Source organism: Daucus carota, chromosome 9 (genome assembly GCF_001625215.2).
Source record: "Daucus carota subsp. sativus chromosome 9, DH1 v3.0, whole genome shotgun sequence".
NCBI classification, from domain to species: domain Eukaryota; kingdom Viridiplantae; phylum Streptophyta; class Magnoliopsida; order Apiales; family Apiaceae; genus Daucus; species Daucus carota.
The window spans coordinates 4,890,842-4,911,083 of NC_030389.2; the positions used below are offsets into that span (position 1 = coordinate 4,890,842).

The 20,242-nt window shown below is 33.6% G+C and overlaps 1 long non-coding RNA gene and 1 pseudogene across 1 annotated transcript; both read right to left on the minus strand.

The window, feature by feature from the left end:
- Positions 1-3,085: 3,085 nt before the first annotated feature.
- LOC108202762 (phytochrome A-like) lies at positions 3,086-10,828 on the minus strand (annotated as a pseudogene).
- A 4,099-nt stretch (positions 10,829-14,927) lies between these two features.
- On the minus strand, positions 14,928-19,635 carry LOC108200756 (uncharacterized). The gene is made up of 3 exons (XR_010287967.1): positions 19,328-19,635; positions 18,419-18,619; positions 14,928-16,577 (listed from the first exon to the last, which is right to left on the minus strand). It is a non-coding gene; the product is annotated as an uncharacterized LOC108200756 (long non-coding RNA).
- Between the last annotated feature and the right edge of the window lie 607 nt (positions 19,636-20,242).

The window sequence follows — 20,242 nt, forward strand, 5'->3', positions numbered from 1 at the left end:
AAATATCGCAGAGTTGATAGGATTTAAGCACAATGCTTCAAAATTCCATTGATTTTGGTGGGATTTCAAAAAACTTAAAATACACTGAACAATGCCACAAAATCCATCATTTTATAAAATCTAAAAAAGTCCATCAGAATTTGAATGAATACCATCAGATTTTAATGTATTTTAAACAATCCCAATCGAATACTATCGGATTTCAAAACATAATATAATATCCCAATTGAATACCACCAGATTTCGTAGCATAATTTAAAATCCTAATTGAATACCTCAAGATTTTAATAGATTTCAAACAATCCCAATCGAATACCCTCAGATTTCATGAATGCAAAAAAATCTTTAAAATCCAAATCCAATACACCCCTCCCAGCATGCAAATCATAGAAAAACCTACTTTTTCTGTCCCTCTCATTTATTGACACTTTCCTCTTTGAGGTGTCCCATCTAATTCTTTACATGTCAAAACTTACCAAAAATAGTATATGAGTCCCATCACTTTTCCACTTTTCTTTCTTTTCACACTACTTTTACTCTACTATATTCTTTTTATATATTAAAAATCAATGGGTCCCACCACTTCACCCACTTTTCTTTCTTTTTTCTACTACTTTGTACATACTATTTCTTACGGGGGTGTATTCGATTGAGATTTTAATGGATTGTTTTTTATCTATAGATTTTAATGGATTGTATGGGATTTTGATTTTTGGCGGATTCTTGATAAAATGTCGCAGAGTTTATAGGATTTAGGTACAATGCTTCAAAATCCCATTGATTTTGGTGGAATTTCAAAAACCTTAAAATACACTGAACAATACCACAAAATCCATCATTTTATGAAATGAAAAAAAATCCATCAGCATTTGAATACCATCAGATTTTAATGGATTTTAAACAATCCTAATTGAATACCATCGGATTTTAAAGCATAATTTAAAATCCCAATTGAATACCACCAGATTTTGTAGCATAATTTGAAATCCCAATTGAATACCTCAAGATTTTAATGGATTTCAAACAACCCCAATCGAATACCCTCGGATTTCATGAATGCAAAAAAATGCTTTAAAATCTCAATCCAATACACCCCTCTTAGCCTCCGTGCCCAACTCATTTGATAAGAAATGGTAGGGATGGAGGGAGTATTTTTATTTGCCCACATGTTTGGTTCTCACAATTTTCCGCTCTTATTTGATTAGTCCTGTGGTGTAATAAAGTTTATTAAGAAATCTTTTTGTTAAATTCTCCACTTCGAAAATCTTGATTTCTGTCTCTGTCTAAAAGCTAATCCATCTCTTTAGTGGAACCCCTCAACTGCTCATTGACTAAACTTATTATTACATTCTGTTTGGAAATTCCTTTACATCTAGAACAGAACAGACATTTGACAAGACTATTTTCTGTAAGGTAAAATGTCAAAAATGTTATATTGCCCATTTTCAACTGCATTTCCTCTTACTTTCTATACAAGGATTACGAAAAGATCTTAAAATAGGCTAAAAACATACTCCCTCCGTCCCCCTGAATTGTATACATTGGGGGACGGGGACGCGGCACGGACTTTAATGCTCCTGTAAAGTGTAGTTGTGTAATTTATTTTTAAAATTTTCTTTTTCTGAATTAAAGTTTGGATGTTATATTTTTATTCAGAAAAAGAAAATATCAAAAATAAGTTACGGAACTATATTTTATAAGAGCATTGAAATGCGTGTCGAACAATTGAAAAGAAACGTATACAATTAAATAGGACAGAGGGAGTATGTGCTTACTCTTATTTTAGATGCAGAATACCCCAACACAACCAAATTTAAGAAATTAATAATCATACAATCACAAAATCAAGTTAACAATTTTCCATTGTTGAGACTTCTTATTGTTAAATTCTCTTAGCAATAAATGACTATAATCGAGTAATTGTTGATAGCCTAATGACAAGACTTCTTCACTTCAGTCATGAGCAGACGTGAAATCTTCACTTCCCATTTTCGCAATTGAAATATAGGAAAAAATTATACGGAGACCACTACTTTACTGAAGACCTCGAAGACCATATATGTACTGCAAGCAGAACATGTTTTGCATAATAATGAATTTATGTTTTGCATAATAATAAACTTTTTAACATTCTACTTGCAGAATATATATAGTCTCTAAGGTCTCTAACGAAAAAGTGGTCTCCTTAGAGCTTAATCTCTCCTTACATATACAGAATTAGACAAGAAACTATGTTAACAGACCCAATAAGTACAAGATCCACTGAACTTCCTTGGTTTAAAAGAACTCCGGACTGCTGAATTACACAATACCATTAAGCAGTAAACAAGCTTACCCACCAGCATACTAAGTTCAGGGAACCATGCCATAGCCGAAGACACTTGCAGATATTAAATTGGGCAGAGTGCAGAAACCTGAGGAAAAAAAAATACTTACATCAGATATATTTGTTAAGAAGATAAAACAAAAACTTTACGAGGAGAATCACGAAGTTGTAAATAGCTAATTATCAGTAATAATAAGTTGTAAGTAGCTAACTATCAGTAATAATAAGTTGTAAACAGACAAGAATAATTACTGAACGAAACATTTGGTCCATTATAAGCCAAAAGCAGCCACGATGGACTGCCATGAAGCAGACAAGAATATACGGCACATCTGTTTACTGTGCAATTTTAGATTTTCAGTTATCTTGCGAAGGACAAAACCTTTTTCATCGGAGGATTAACCCTAAGATCAAGAGACACTGTAAGAGATTTGAACCTGAACAGATACAAGAGTGATGCAAGATGAGGGAGAATCGTTAGTGTCAATAAAGGCGTACCTCAAGGGTAACAATATTCTTTCCAACTGTGTTTGGGAGCTACAGAAGCAAATTCAATTAGCAACAACTAATTAAAGTGATTTCACATTAAGAAATATTTGTAGATGAAGACGAAATTGTACAGGCCTGAATATATTACGTATAAAACCCGTGTTTATTCCCAGTCAATAGAAATAGACCATATAGAGCTCAAAAGACCATGCGACTCGAGCTACTGGCATAAAAGACTTAAATAACAGCAACTAGGTAACACTGACATCATTAGAGAGAAATCCGAAGAACTTCACATTATTCTATCAAAGATTTGCATATATACAGAACTCACAAAAGACTTGATGTCAAAAGTACATAAAAAGGTACATGTAGAGTAGCACATGTACAACATGCAGCTACCAATACTATAATGCTGTTAGGATTAGATCAGGAATAGATTCACCGAAATTCCCTATTTGATGTCGATTCATCTCTCCCGTAACGATCTGAAACTCTGCGCTTGCTAACTCCAGCAACTTCAACAGAAATAATGAAAGTGGACTTTCCCGCCTCCCTTAAATAATGAACATCTCCATTCATGAGCTTTACTAATTTTCTGCTAATTAGCAAACTTATGCCCTCCTCAGATGTCTCAGAATCACTTCCAAACATCTGGCTTAAAAGGTTTTCTGGCACCGCTCCAGCATGCATTATCCTGCATCCAGGGGAGAAAATGCTAGTAAGCGATGAGGATGAACAGCTGTAATACATATTTTCGAAGGCAATATTTTAGAATAAGTTGCATTATATTTTGAAAGGGGTAGGTGGTTGTCAAAATAAATTTTGAAACAAGAACGGAGACAGTTCAATATGGAAGAAAAGTGTCATCTTATCATACACATTGAAATAAAGATTTTATATATATCTATTATCAGAGTTGCGGGTATTGACTGATTGTTTACACTATAGACAAGACTACCATTTGGCTAGTGGCTTCTAATTTGTAGCATACAATCAGGGTTAGTCAAATTTAAAGTGAGTAGAGACTCTATCATTGTTCAGAGTTAATAACTCCAAATTGAACTTGCCAAGAGTAATTTGAACTAGGGCAAATCTCAAAGCTCATGCCTTCTTATAAATGAAATCAACTGCAGAGTTTCAATATTAGCCGCCTTCTTTATTTGAAACATTTATAGTAGTTCCCTATTGGATCAACATGCTTCTCTTTGGGTAAATGTTTGGTGCGTTATTAAGAACAAGAGACTAACAAAAGTTCTATGATTAATACATATATTGTTAAAAATTGAGAATCACTTTTCTACTTTAGTTCGATATAATCATATATTAAAAGACTAATCTTCAACGAAAAAATCCTTTTTTATCTCGGACAATATCAGAAAGCTCATTCTTTCAGCATAATCTATTTTTAATATGAAAAGAACTCTATCAAATACTTCGTCATTATATAACAATACCAGAGACAGCTATTTCTTGTACCTGAATTCCAAACGCACAAGTTGAACAGATTGCCCCAACTTATCCTTGGTTGAAGTAGCTGAAATACCAACCTGACCACCAAGTCACCAACTGGAGTAAAGTTCACGCAAATCATCAAGAAATCAGCAAGGACTTGCTGAAGTCTGAGACTAGGGCTGTCAAACGGATAATTCGGATACGGATATGCCTATATCCGTATCCGTATCCGTAATGGCCGGATTCAGATACGGATAATATCCGCATTATTTCGGATACGGATAATATCCGCTTTTTCTCGGATACGGATGCGAATATTTCGGACGGATGTCGGATATTTTTGATGACTCTACCGTATTAACGATGATTTTCAAACAATTTTTTGATGACTAAGCTCAAATAATATTTTTATATATGTATAAAGTGTTTGAGTATTTGTACAATTATATAAAAATTATGTAAATGTATTATTTAATGCATATACACACACTACAAGCTAAATAAAATAAAATTTTAATTACATATACTTATATATTATATAATTTAAATATCATATATGTATTTAATTTCGGATTCGAATATCACGGATTCGGATACGGATAATATCCGCTTTATTTCGGATACGAATAATATCCGCTTTTTCTCGGATACGGTTGCGGATTTTTCGGACGGATATCGGATCTTTCGAATTTTTTTGACAGCCCTATCTGAGACTATCTCCATACAAAGTTTCAGACATCATCTCTTTAGAAAACTTATCAACTATTTGAATAGCCTTTTCATTGCTTTTCATAATAACTTGACTCCTAGACGCAACATAAACATCTTGAAGCATGAACTCGGACATTTCCAGGTCCAAATACCTGTAGAAGTCGGGTCAGCAGATTATAGGACAAGAATGATGATTATCAGTAAAACTCATTACACTAATTTTGCGTCCTACATCAATTGCTTATGTTTAGGAAACCTAAATCTAAACTAAGGGCTCCTTGAGCCATTTTAGTATATCAACTCAACTTCAAGTGTTTTTTGTTAAAATCAAATCTAACAACCTTTAGGATGGTATATGCCACGTAGGTTTGGTTCATGCCAATCCATCCATCCGTAGGTAACTCTGTAATGTATTTATAGTAATCAAGGAATATGCTTCAGGTAAAAATATGAAAACAAATCTATGCTTAGAAAGTTTTTGATGCTCTATAATATACATTTTCTAATGGAGATACGTCGTATCCTTCTTAGACTTATACCTGATCTTCACATTTGTCCTAAATTAAATGTTTATGTTTAGAAAACCAAATTTTAAACGAGTCCCTGAGTTCCATTCAACTAAAACTATAGCATTATAACATCAACTTGCATCTATTTTCATTTATTACATATTTAAGTACTTTATAATGGTACATGTCGGGTGGAAAGAAAGATGTGTGCAACAAAAATGACAGAGTCTAGATATACTGTGTTTCAGTGTTTGTTATAATTAAGGATATGAATAAGTAGAAAAATATCATAACAGAAGGAACATTGTGATTAATTATAATATAAATGTGCTGAAGAATATATCTACTCATTGCAAAAAAGTCAAAGATAGGATACCCATCAGTGATGCTATCAAGATCCGTGTCATCGAGTATTTTGCTGAGCTGAAGCTGGCAATGAGAACTCGTACGCAGAAGTTTCCTCTGTTCTTCTCCCAAGTTAGCTTCGTCCAACTTCTTTTGAATAAAACTAATTCCAGATAGAGGATTTCTAGCTTGCCTTCTCAGATAAGCTAACACTTTCAGTCTCTTGACTGCAGTCTGCTCTGATAAGTGTTGTATATGTAGCGCTTGCTGAAGCTCTTGGCTTGCTAACTGCAAAAAGCAAAAGATTCCAGTAATTGTGCCATCACCATCTACCTTTTTGCTGGCACAGAGCAGACACTCTACGTACTTTCCATCTCGTGCGAAGAAACCGAAACGTATATTTTCAGATGTCTGACCGATCATAGCATTATTTAGTGCAACACCAAGATTCACAAAAGCATCTTTGCTTTTCAGACGACAACATGACGTTTGGACTCCGAAAATCTCCCCAAGAAGCATTTTATCTATAACTTCCTCTCTTCGCCATCCAGATAACTCTGTCATAGCTTGATTCCACTCAAAACACCATCCAAATTCATCTGTGCCAAATATCGGTGGAATCAATGGGTTTGGGTTATGCACTATGGATTTATAATCTCCTTCCACCCGTGTAAATTTATCCATGATGGTCTTTTGATCAGTAACATCTTGGGCCACAAAACACACACCAACAACATTGTCATGGAGACCCTTATTCGCACAAGCGTTAACAACCAAACTAATTGAACCTGAGTCAGACCTAGATCCATGAGTTTTGAATTCAAATTGGATACCTTGCTCTTCTTTCCCTGACAAATACATAACAAGTAAAAGACAGAATAATATCTAATCAGAAGGACATATGTGCATCATTTGACTTTAAAATGAAAGGAAAGATACAATCAGGATGAATAAAGTGACAATTTTAGTTATCTTCTCTTAATCAAAGATAAAATTATTTTGTAGTGTTCAATTACTATCACTTGCATAACACTATGATATTCTGAACAGGATTCGTTATATTTGTTTCTTGGATTCCAAAAACTTTCTTATTGGGGTTAATTATCAATCAGGCCACTTGCTTCCTTTCAATATATCAAGTGAATCACCGGCAAATTTTTGATCTCATTTGATATTGTGAACAGGATGAAAGTTATATTTGTTCCTTGGATTCCAAATAGTTTCTTATTAGGGTTAATTATCAATCAGGCCACTTTCCTTTCAATATTCAAGTGAATCACCGGCAAATTTTTTATCTCATTTGCACCACTCCTTTCACATTAAAATTAAATTACATCTTGATAAATTTTGCGAAGTCAGGTCAAAATAAACGTTTTTTGTTAAACTATATGACATGAATTTGATTGAGATTTTACCTGAACTTCTACACAAGGCAAAATGATGATAAATAATAATAAAAAATCAAAGATTAGATCAGAGAATTTTACATGAACAGAGGTTAAATTCAATTGAAAACGGAAGGCGAGTACATGTTTGGTTAGAAAAAGCGAACTAGCAAGGAAGATGGGATATATTTATGCACGAAAACTTCAATAGTCAACTTTTCACATTTATAATTTTCTTAAAATTAATATAATATAACTTTATTTTAAGTTAGTGATTCAAACAAGACCAAAACTTTGTCAGTGACTCACTTGATATATTCGAACAAAGCAAGTGACCTAATTGATAATTAACCCCTTCTTATTGTAATTAAAGCTAAACGTAGGTACACACAAAGACAGAAACACACGTGCAGATACATATACACATATATGAAATAAGATCTAACACATAGAGACACACATACACATTTTAGTTATTAGTGAAATATCAGTGATGCCAAAGCGATCCACATGAATGACTGAACAACCTACCTTGCAGTGCTAATGCTAGCATCTTTTCCACTGTATCAACTGAAGAATCTTCCACAAGAGTGAGCAAATGCTTTCCAATGGCTTTATCAACAGGAAGACCAGTTAAATCACCAATTTTCGTATTCCACCCATTGACTATTTGATCTGCATCGACCGCAAAAATTGGTACTGTCGCTGTTTCAATTAAGCGGACCATCTCACTTGTAACTGCTTCTAGCTCCTGTATCCCATCTATATTAAGGTCATTAAGCTTTGCATGGATTGCGCCAGTGCTTGTACGATTTTCAATTCCTCCTGGCACAATTGCTTTTTCATCATCGAGTGCTTTCCTCAGGATAAGCTGCAGGGAATGGATTGCATCCATCTCAGAGTCCTTCCAAGTTGAACTCCTTGTCTTTACAACTTCCAGGAAAGCTTTAAAAGATGACCTCGGGTGCATCTTTCTACCGTCATCCTTGTCATCAGGATCATGCTTTGCGCCACCCCATCGGATATGATCAGCTGCTTGGGACCTGAACCAAAAAAGCATGTCACGGGAAGTTATCTTTACAACTGCGATTCCACATACTACATCCCCAAGAGCAAGAGCTCCAGGAAAACCAGCATCATACAGGCTATCTGTACTCAAACCTGTTGAATCCATATGGTACTCGGTGAGCCATGAAACAATATCTCTAAGCTGGTAGTCACTCGGAGTAGCACCCAATCTATAAACCTTATTTTGGAATAATAGGGCAGCCCCATCACATTTGACAAGATCCATCATGTTTGGACTCTGCGACACAATACCTAGAGGAGCATCTCGCATCAGTAAATCACACAACAGAGTCTGAGCGCGTAGGATATTTTTTTCTGCTATCTGATTTTCTAATTCCAACTCTTTGCTAACATGAATGGCAAAAACTTGAGAAAGAAACTCACATGCGTACCTTAAAGGAAAAGGCACAAACCTTGGACTAGTGTTGTGGCACACCACTAATCCCCAAAGTTTCTTATTTTTTACACTATTTGGATCAGAGCTGTCACCAACTTCATCCGAATCATTGATAACGACTGCCATTACTAGAGAAGCAATAGAATTCATGTTTTCCATGTATTGTAAATGGCAACTATGTGGAGCTCTGAGGGTTGAGCCACACAACGTCAGTTCGAAGGGAAGTTTATCATCCTGTAGCACTTTCACATTCTTCGCTCGACAATCGCAGATAATACGAACCTTATTCTTCAGAAATAAAAATCGTGCAGCCTGAGGAATATCTGTCGCTGGATAATGTAAGCCCAGATACGGCTCCAGGTCTGGCTTTGTAATCTCAGCTATCACTTCTCCATGATCATCCTCGTGAAATTTATAGGCCATCACTCTATCATACCCCGTGAGTTCAAAAACTTCCTGTACCATCGTATCACAAAGCCTTTCCATGCTCCCGCCAGATAAAGACTGTAACCGGTTAACTGCTTTGCTTGCTAGCTTATAAGATTGAAGGGCCCCAGCTGCAGTCATTGGGACTTCGTAAGGCTTGACAGGCTCGAAGTCAATAATTAAACTTCCTGTTGCTCTGTGGGCAATCGCATAATATGGTTTTCCAGAAGATTTACAGTGAACTAATATCGGATTCAACAAATTGATATCCGCAAATCCTACAGCCTTCTGCAAGGCAGCTGCGCTGGGGACCGTAAATATGGTTCTCACATCAGTTCCAATGCCCAGAACTGGATGGTCACCAACAGTTGGTACGGCGTGATTAACCATCGTGAGCATTTCTGGAGCATTTTCACTGTAGGCCATAATTTTGAAAGTTTTTTCATCTACTGCTAACAAACAGCCAAAGGACTGGACCAGCTTTCCCTTTTGCATTTGATGGAGGTAAGCGTTGGTTAACCGGTTGGATTGAATTGCTGAATTTTCACCAACAGCACTGGTAACTCGCACTGAGCTTGAGTAGTCAAAAGAACTACCTGACTCTTCGAACTCTGCATGGAGTTTTGCATCTCTTGTAGTCAGTATGACCCTTGAATTTTGTGTTGCTCTTGCTGGATTGGTGGAAGAGTTTGCAGGTCTTGAAGTTGACATACTTCCCTAGATCCAATAAAATGTTAATTAAAAAACAATGCAGAGGAAAATCAAAAGTAAAGTTCTAACTTCTAATCAACGAGGAACTCAACAAGATTAACGACACAAGAGCCAGAAACGCCTTATAAGTTGTAACGCTAAACATGTACAGTTCCTTCATCAACTGCGATACTAGGCACAACAGAACAAAATTAGTTTCTTACAATAATAAACATTGATCCTATGTTATATGTTCCATAATTGCCAGTTCAACAACAGGATTTCACCCTAGAGAACACAAACACAACAGCCCTCCAAAATCCGAAACACTAAAATCGACACATAAAGAGCATTAAACTCAACTTGACACATTAACAGTTTATCCAACAAAAAATGTAGACATCTTCCAGATTCTTTATATCTTATTTAATGGTATATCCAGATTCCACTGAATGCTGAACTCATGATACTAAAAATAGATTATCTATTTTTCTTTTTCGAAATAATCATCACAGGAGCAAATTCACCCAAATCCAGAAACTAAGAATCTGATCAATAACCAATAAAAGGAAAGCATATTTCTCTATTTTGGAAAAATCTTATGACATCAACTACATATTTTATGCTCATTCAGATCATAAAACAACTTAAATTTCAAGTTTAGCACTTATTCAAACTACTTCATACTTGCTATACATTCAAAAATCACACTATCACATGAAAATTTCCAAATAAACAATAACAATACACAAACTTAAACAAAAAATGATCAGAATCCAAGTAAACAAAGCAGTAAAAGAGCAGAAGCCTAACTTTTTGAAGCTTGAAGAGGTAAAACAGAAGGTGATATAGTGAAGAAGATGGTACCTGCTAGAAGAAGAGCTTAAATATAGAAACCTCAAGTGGGGCCCAGAAATATATTGGGAAAGCTCACATCCCCATTACAAAACCTCCTTGAATCAAGAAGTTGTTGATCCTTCCAAGAGCAGTATCCCACAGAAAACCATAAAATAAAAGGGTCCTGTTCCCTGACATGTGGTTGTCAGGGAACGTTTATTTGACAACCTACTCCCCAGCCGTTGGATCGACGATCCAACGGCTGGGACAAAAGATTCAGTTTTTAAGTGTCCGCGCTTAAAAACCGCGGACACTAGGTCTTTCCGCGTGTTTCTCCCGCGGACACACATGTCTATCCGCGGTTAATAACAGCGGACAACACAGACTGTGAAAACCTAAGTGTCTATTTCTAAAAAAATATGAAATTATACTCTTTTTTTTTTTGAATTTATGGATTTAGATGATTATTATGATTAAACTAATTTTGTTTTGAATAAATAACAATTAACTTTATTTTATATTATATGTTTAGAATTCTTTGTTTATATATTTTTAATAGTTAGTAGATTATTATTAAAATTATCATTATTACCTGTACATTCTAATCTTAGTATTTTATCATAAATTTAATTGTTATTTTTTAAAATTTTTTTATTGATTGACTAATTTTTTTGTGAATAGTTAATATATAATTTTTATTCTTGTCACATATTATATATTATAAGTATTATTTATTTTTTGTGTTATATAAAATATATCTAAATTTAATTTATTTAACAAAAATATAAAATGCTACTTAGACAAGAATAAAAATTATATATTAACTATTCACAAAAAAATTAGTCAATCAATAAAAAAAATTTAAAAAAATAACAATTAAATTTATCATAAAATACTAAGATTAGAATGTATAGATAATAATGATAATTTTAATAATAATCTACTAACTATTAAAAATATATAAACAAAGAATTCTAAACATATAATATAAAATAAAGTTAATTGTTATTTATTCAAAACAAAATTAGTTTAATCATAATAATCATCTAAATCCATAAATTCAAAAAAAAAAAGAGTATAATTTCATATTTTTTTAGAAGTAGACCGTTAGGGTTTTCACAGTCTGTGTTGTCCGCTGTTATTAACCGCGGATAGGCAGCGGAAAGACCTAGTGTCCGCGGTTTTTAAGCGCGGACACTTAAAAACTGAATCTTTTGTCCCAGCCGTTGGATCGTCGATCCAACGGCTGGGGAGTAGGTTGTCAAATAAACGTTCCCTCACAACCACATGTCAGGAAACAAGACCCAAAATAAAATATAAGATTGTACCTCAAATAATACACTTTAGGAGATATATTAAAATATGCAGAGTGGGAAAATGAAGACAAATCTTGAGAGAAGTTGGCAGATTTTTATTTTCCACAACTGGTAAAGGGTGATGAAGATATTTAGCCTAAAGTAGCAAGTTTGGATTCTGATTAGTTACAAAGCAGACTATTTATTATACTAATATTCAATGATTCAATCTACACCAAAAATATGTGTCAATCAATTTTTTAAATATGGTAACTATCATATTTTACTATTTTTGTTAATATAAATATCATTCTACCAGAGAATTACAAATATAAACATTTTAATCTTATCTTGAATCATGATATCATATCTTACACATTTTGGGAATGGGTAATTAAATAAATATTCTTTTATAATTTTCTAAAAAAATCATATTACACATTCTCATTCTCACATGATATTATGTGTCAAAATGATAACCAATTGATTTATCTTTTTAATTTTTTTAAAAACATGTTACACATTAAGAATAGGATATCACGTAAAATGAGTAACTAATCGATTAAATTTTATCTTCTTCAGTTTTTATGTTTTTATGTTTTTATGACATATAACACTATATTTTCATCTACACAGATGCCACATTCAATTCAAAAATAATTATAATCAACATTGCCATCATATTACTAATTATCCTCTTATCAAAAAATTATGGAAAATACATATAACTATATCAGGTTATTCATTATCAAAAAGGTAATAGAATGATATTTTTCACCATAATTTGGAAAAATAAATGTTCTTATACAAATATGAAAATTATGATATTTTTATCATTTTTCTCGAAATATATATATGATAACAGTTTGGAGTAGACGTGTACCTGTTAAATCTTTTTACCGTCCTACGAAAAACGGAAAAAATGTCATTTGGTATATTATTTGAACTGCTAAGGAGCTGATATTTTTGGATTTCTTTGGATAAAAATCAAATATTGAAGGAGAAAAAGAAAAAATAAAGCAGTTTTATTGAAGCAAAAGGAGAGAGAGGAGGTGAGGTGTTATGGGTTTCACGTGAGTGGAGACCTCATCCTGCTCTGTTTATCTCTGTGTTTTTGTCGGTGTTGACAAAGATAAACATGAATACGTACTAACTCCGTTTTACATCGTGGACGGAAGCTTGACACACATTCTAATACCCTCGTAAAATATACTCCCTATGTCCCTCTCATTTCTTTACGGTTACTATTTTGGGATGTCCCTCTCATTTCTTTACATTACCATAAATAGTAAGTTTTTTCATCATTACACCCACTATCTTCCCCCACTATCTCATATTTAACAATAAAAACTACTATTACACCCACTACTTTCCTCCACTATCTCAAATCTATTACTATTAAATATTGATGGGTCCCACCACTTTACCCACTTTTCATCTAACTTTACTCATTTTTCATACATTGTCTTGGTCTCCGTGTCCCCCTCCAATGTAAACAATTGAGGAGGACGGAGGGAGTAGTTCGATAAATTATTTTGTACTTTTTTTTCTGAATAAAAATTTGATATTTAAATTTTTATACAGAAAAGAAATTTTTTAAAAATAAATTATAGAACTACATTTTATATGCGCCTTAAAACACGTGTCGAACAGTGTGAAAAAATTGTAAAAAAAATGAGAGGGACAGATAGAATGTGTTTAACTTGTTGTGGCAAGTGGCGGGGGCTTATTCTCTGTTTGCATTTTGTACTTTCATAATTTTTAGTCTACAACCAACTGTGTCTTGATTGTTTAAACAAAAATATTAAAACCATTTAGCTATATAACTTTGATGGATTTCACGACGAGAGAAATTTGCCGATAATTTTATTACGTCATGAAAATATAAAAAAGATTACGTTGTGTTATTTCGGCGTTTATAAGAGATGGCAATGGGCAATGCATGTTCCGCAAGCACAAGATGAACCATACTCCCTGTGTCCCTCTGATTTCTATACACTTTCTTTTTCGGGATGTCCCATTCAATTCTATATATTTCAAAACTTTTCCAAAATAGTAAATTTTTATAATATAAAAATCCCACCCACCCACTACTTCCATCTACTTTTTCAAATCTATCAATTAAATATGTATGGGTTCCGCCACTTTACCTACTTTTCTTTATCTTTCAGAGGGACGGAGGGAGTAACATATTCAAGTAGAATGCTTTGTTTCCATTTTCCGCATCTCCCAATTAAACTTGTTTTGTTCAACCACGTGATCATGACCCTACCGCACGTGATTGGGGTTCCATAGCTTTGTCCAGCCAGCAATAACAGAAACGACTCGAAAACTCGAAAGTGACTCGAAGATTCCGCGATTGACCTGAAATGGACCCTAAATGACCCGAAATTAGAATTTCATTTATAATAATTTCAATTTTCAATTTTATTCAATTTTAAATGATTTTAACTTGAATCGAAATCGACCCAATTGCTGACATGAACACACCCCGTTACCCAAAATTGCCACCCCAATTTGTGCCTTTTTTCCAAAAGCCACCCAAGATTTCCTTTATGTTTTTTTGTTGCTGCAAATAAGGTCAGCAGCATTATTCATAATTTGAGACAAGTAGACAAGGATACAGTATAATATAAATACACAAGAGTTCCATAAGATTACTAACCTTCCATAATATTCAAAGATACTGCTTCCTGATTTCACAAATCTACTGCCATTAGGCCCATTACAATTCTTGCTCTTTCCCCTACTTGGTTGCAGCTTCCACACCACACAGAATTAAACTCTACATTAAGGATTCTACTTCCTAGTTCCTACCTAGACTAGACAAGGGATTGCTGTTTTAAATCATCATGCACCTAATACTCCACACTATTCTAAACAATATCTCCACATTTTCTTTTCTATTTTGCCTCTATCTTCAAATCTCCAGGAATCATTCAGGCTCTCAACCTCGAGGAATCATTTAACAGCACAATGTAACATCCTGCATAGGAAAATTACAGTGCAGACTGACCTTATAAGGATAGACAGGTTCTATCGTCTCCGGCTCCTTTTGGCACAAGGAGGGATTGTCATAGTTTCACCATGCTATAACAAACTCCTTATTAAACAAACGCAATACTCCAAATCATAAGGTAAGAACACACGTTATAACTACTCGTATAAAATGAAGTCGTTCAACATTCTAAATAGCCATTATCTCTAAAAATAATTAGTAATTTCTACAAAACCCCTTTAACCAGTCAGCACAACTCTTCTCTCATTATAAAGGATGCATCAAAACTGAGAGGCAGTATCGCCTTAGGCCAAGTTTTGATTACCAATTTAAGAGCAAAGGTTGTAATGGATGACGTAAACACTACAAGATCTATGAAGATCTCAAGGGTCCATAAGCCCAGATTTTGTATATTTCAATTAACTGGTTTATGAGAATTAGGTTGACAAATGGGTTCAAATTTCAAATACATACAAATTACAATGAACCATATTTGCTATCCAAAAAACTTTAAAATGATAATGTCTTGAAGAGTGTCATAGTTGGAGACACTAAGAGAATATTGGACTGAAAAAATATTACCATTGCCAAGTGAACTATGAAATGTTTTCAGAACATCTTTTCTGCACTGCCAGAATAATGTTAGCTAGAATTAATATCAAATTCAAGATTTATATATTTTAGTCACATTTGGTTATGTATATTTTACTCATTGTAGCATAAACTTTCCTAACGAACTCTGGAACTGCTAAAGCCTAGAAGCGATGTTAAGAATACCAAAAAACTGTTGAGCTTGAATTTTGATATGCATAACCAGATAATTCACTTGACAAGTATACAAGACTAATTACCATTTAAGTTAAGAGAATGGTATACAGAATGAACAATTGTCGCAAGGTCTTCTTTTCTATAGGTCCACAAATTCCATATTTTCACCATGATATGTACAAACTTTATAAGAAATGCATAACATAGTTACATAGAGAAAGACACAAGAATCAGAGAATGTGATAATCAACGAAACTCCAGATAATTTTGTGACCTCTCTGTGCTACCACTCTAATGGATTTACCACTCTAATATATTGATCATAAAGACCATCCTAACCTCAACTACACCATTGGATATGTGTGGTACTGTGTCTCATAACAGGTCCCCATCAGTACACATCACCACAACCTGACAAACTAGTAATATGACAGTATCAGCTCTTCGGCATGCATGCACAGTCACAGTAGCCAATTTATCGAAGATAAAAATAAATAACAAGTAAACATAACTCCATTAATATTTACTTCACATTTTGAGATATTGGAACCAAGTGATTCCATTAACATTTTCTGTCGACAAATACAAACTAAAATGCAATATTGTTGTTGGCTATATAATAAATACAGTTCTACAATCAACAAAACGCCTAAAAAGTACAAAGTTTTACCACATTAGTCATTATTATCCCTACAGGAAAATATATACATCTTAAATAGCTTTAAAAGTTATAAAGCACTTCATGTTGTGGCATAATCATTTCCTTCCAGAAACCGACATCAACAAAATGCCCCCACCAGCAGTGCACTAGTCCTATTGCAAACTGCAATGGCCTTGCCTCCCTATATTTCTTTAATAGTTACTACCATTCACTAATGCTGGTGTCCACCAATGACAAAAAAGGTCAGCCGTTCATCTTTTTGATAAAAAAATAGAACACATTAATCAATTCATAATTTCTTGATGGACAGGACCACAAAAAATCTTCATCATCCAATCCAGATAATATACTTCCTAAAGATTATTGACCCACAAATGATAATTTTATAGACTACACTTCAGGGGATAATGGTTTGTCGATAAAACCTTAACTCATTTGATGGTATGCTTTATTGACTGAAATAAATATATGGTATAAAAGGAAGATTTTCAAAAAGTGCAAGAACCTGCAAATGACCACATAATATATTGCGTAATAATTATGTATAATTATGGTAAAATCTGAAACTAAGGGTGAAATGATGCTAAAGATGCATTTCTCTTGACCTACTATAAATAACAGGTTTTCAGGTTTTGTCAAGACCAATCATCCGATATGTTACTCATACAAATCAGCAAAATAGAGTATTTATGATAACTTAATTTGCCGATATATATAAATTATTACATTTAAATGGCGAGAACAAAGCAATTTTGCAAGAAAAGTCCTACTGCCTAAAAACCCTCAACAATTGGAAAGTAAACAAAGCACACAAGCTTAACATCTATATAGCCTTGAAAAGAATAAGCTCACTATGAGGTCTTTGATATTTGGAGATTTCAGCCCTCGCATCCTCCCAGGCAATGAACTTGCTTTAACGGTTGTATAAAACATCATTGTGCAGCCTAATTCAAGAGTGCTATCAACCTTTCTTTAAAGTTAGCTTTTCTCAAAATGACGTTAGGACTTCTCTCTACATACCCTCTTAACTAGATTATGTGAAATTTTTGTGTGTGTTTCTCTTAAGCAAAATTATTGTATGAAGGCAATCTAGCTTTTCTGGGTTGTGAGATCTGAGCTCTTTACAAGAACCCTGATATAAGAAAAATGCATCTTAATTGGTTCTTTCGAAATGATTATCCAAACTTGGATTGCATAAAAAAAATCTATTACATGCTGTTTATCTCACGGAGGAAAATATTTTGGTGTCAATAATTCATTGTTGCAAGGGAATATGCCATTGAATGAGATGAAGCTGATAGGATCATATCCACTGCTCAGAAACGAGTTGGGTCTATGACTGCATACACTATAGCTAATGTGCAGGAATTGTATGTTTAAGAGTAAATGAGAGTTGTAAGAAGTTTGGGTATACGACTGCAAACAGTATAAGAACATATATGTGTCACTAGGATTTTTGCAACTGAGCCTTAGTACTAAGTACACTTACCAATTTAGGACTGACTCTTTGGAGTGTATTTGGGTTAGACCCTGTATGGTAAACACTTAAGGTCCCAAACTCAATTATCTATATATACTATATAGATTTTTGGATGTAAGAGATGTGATCTTCTGACATTTCTAAGACAGACATCTGAGGTCATGCGGATGTATTTGATTTGATCCTCCAGAGTGTTTACTGTTAAGTTTGAATCAAATTATATTCAGAGGATGGTCAGGGCGAGTTATTTTTCAAAGGGTCTCAGAGGGTGTAACTTCCGGATTTTAGCATGTTTATCAAGGGTTTTACAGATCATTATTCTTCTCAATACTAACCCTCAAATTTGTCAGATTATCAATCTTTTTTTGGTAAAATATTTGTTGTCATATAGCAGTGACTAATAACAAGTAATGAGTTCTTGAATTGCTACATCTTGAAAACAATGTGAGGAATATCAAAAAGTTGTCAAGCTTAAATTTTATTAAGTGTAAATCTATTTTATAATTATACAAGAATATTCAACATTTCAGTAAGAAAATAAATTAAACGATGAACAATGATTCAAATAATTTACCAACCTGCTGTGTGCTCTCTAATTCAGTTCCACATTGTCCATATGTTCATCACCAGGATCAACATTACTAATCCTAATATATTTGGACCATCTGATCCTGTTTGATCTTCACATTCCCAGCTAAGAAGCAATCAAATCCTCAGGTGCTCTCTTCTCTATTATCACCTATTCCATATCTTAAACACCAGGATCTATGGTCCAAGTCCTGAGATATTGGAACCTCATGTTTCAGTTTGATGTTCATAATTCCATCTAAGTAGGCGAAACAATCAATTCCTTGTTCTCCTAAATAATCATACCAGTTTAATAGCATCACAAAACATATTGTTGGAGAAATGCTGTTTTATCTTTAGAATCTCTACAAAAATATACAGGAAGATTTTCTGCTTATGCAAAACATTACAATATTGACAGCACTTCACTCTATGATAGCATCATTGTGTAATTGACATTCATTAACACTGTACCCAACCATTATCAATCTCCTATACTAAATTTTCTTGAATGCATATTTCTCACAAATTGATAATGATCATCACTCTTCACTAATGATAATGTCAACCAATACCCACAATGGATTAAAGATTCTAACTTTCCACCAGTATATAAACACAGAACAATCAAGAATCAAATTCTGATTGAGAGATTTGATCAAATCAAGCATCAAATGCTTAGGACTACACATTAGGCCTGCAAAGTCTTCATAAACCCTACACACTAGAAGAAACAGTGCTTAAATCAAAATGGGTATTACATTCTTCAGAAAAGAAATCATTTTTCTCCATCACAATTCTCAAAGACTCAACCTGGTTCCCAGAACAACAAAAATTTCTACTTTCTTTAGAAACAGGCAAATCCTCATCTGGGTTCTTCCTCAAACACATAAAACACACACCAAATTTCTCATTCTTACCTAAAAAACAGCAAGAACCTAAATTTGAAAACATCTGATTCCTTCTCCATATCTTTCTGAATTCAAACCAAAACCCCTTTTTGGCCTTTTGATCCTTATCAAGTCCAGACATATACAAGGAATGAATATAAAAATGGGTACAAATTTCTTGAAAAATATCAGATTTTGATAGTGTGTAATTGAAGATCTTGATAGTGTGTAAAGTGTAATCTCAAGTTACTTGAGATTGTAAGTTTGGAATAAAAGTTGATGTTTTGAAGGCTGATAGTCCACTGTCAGTCTGTCACCATTACATGACCTGTTCTAAACTAGTACTCCCTCCGTCTCTTAATACTTTTCCCATTTGTACTTTTCACGTTTGCCAACACACACTTTTAATCATTAATATTTTTAGTTTTGTATTAGTATTAAATATAAAAATTTCACTGTATTAAAGTACTTATAAATACGAATCTAACAAGATCACTCATGACTATATTTGGTCATATGAATTATGCGTAAATTAGTAATTTGTCTCATGTCGTGAACAGTTCCAACATCCCAAATGAGAAAAGTAAAAAGAATCAGAGGGAGTAATGTCATAATTTGTGCTTAACAAAAAAAATCAATGGTTGAGTTTACTCCATGTGTCATCAACTCATGATATGTACTTCTTAAAATATTGGTACATACCAGTACTATTCAGTTTTATAAAGTCCTCCCTAATCAAACAACCATGATAGTGAATTTTTAGTAAAAAAATAGTAGATTCTTGACAAAATTCTTCTTGTAAATTTGTAATAGTAATAGTAATAGTGCAATTAATATAATAACCACATATACATGCAAGCAGGAAATCTATTTGCCAAGTGCACAAAATTCAACTTTTTTTATTTAATTTGAATTTTCTGAAACGAAAAATAGAATTTTTAGTAT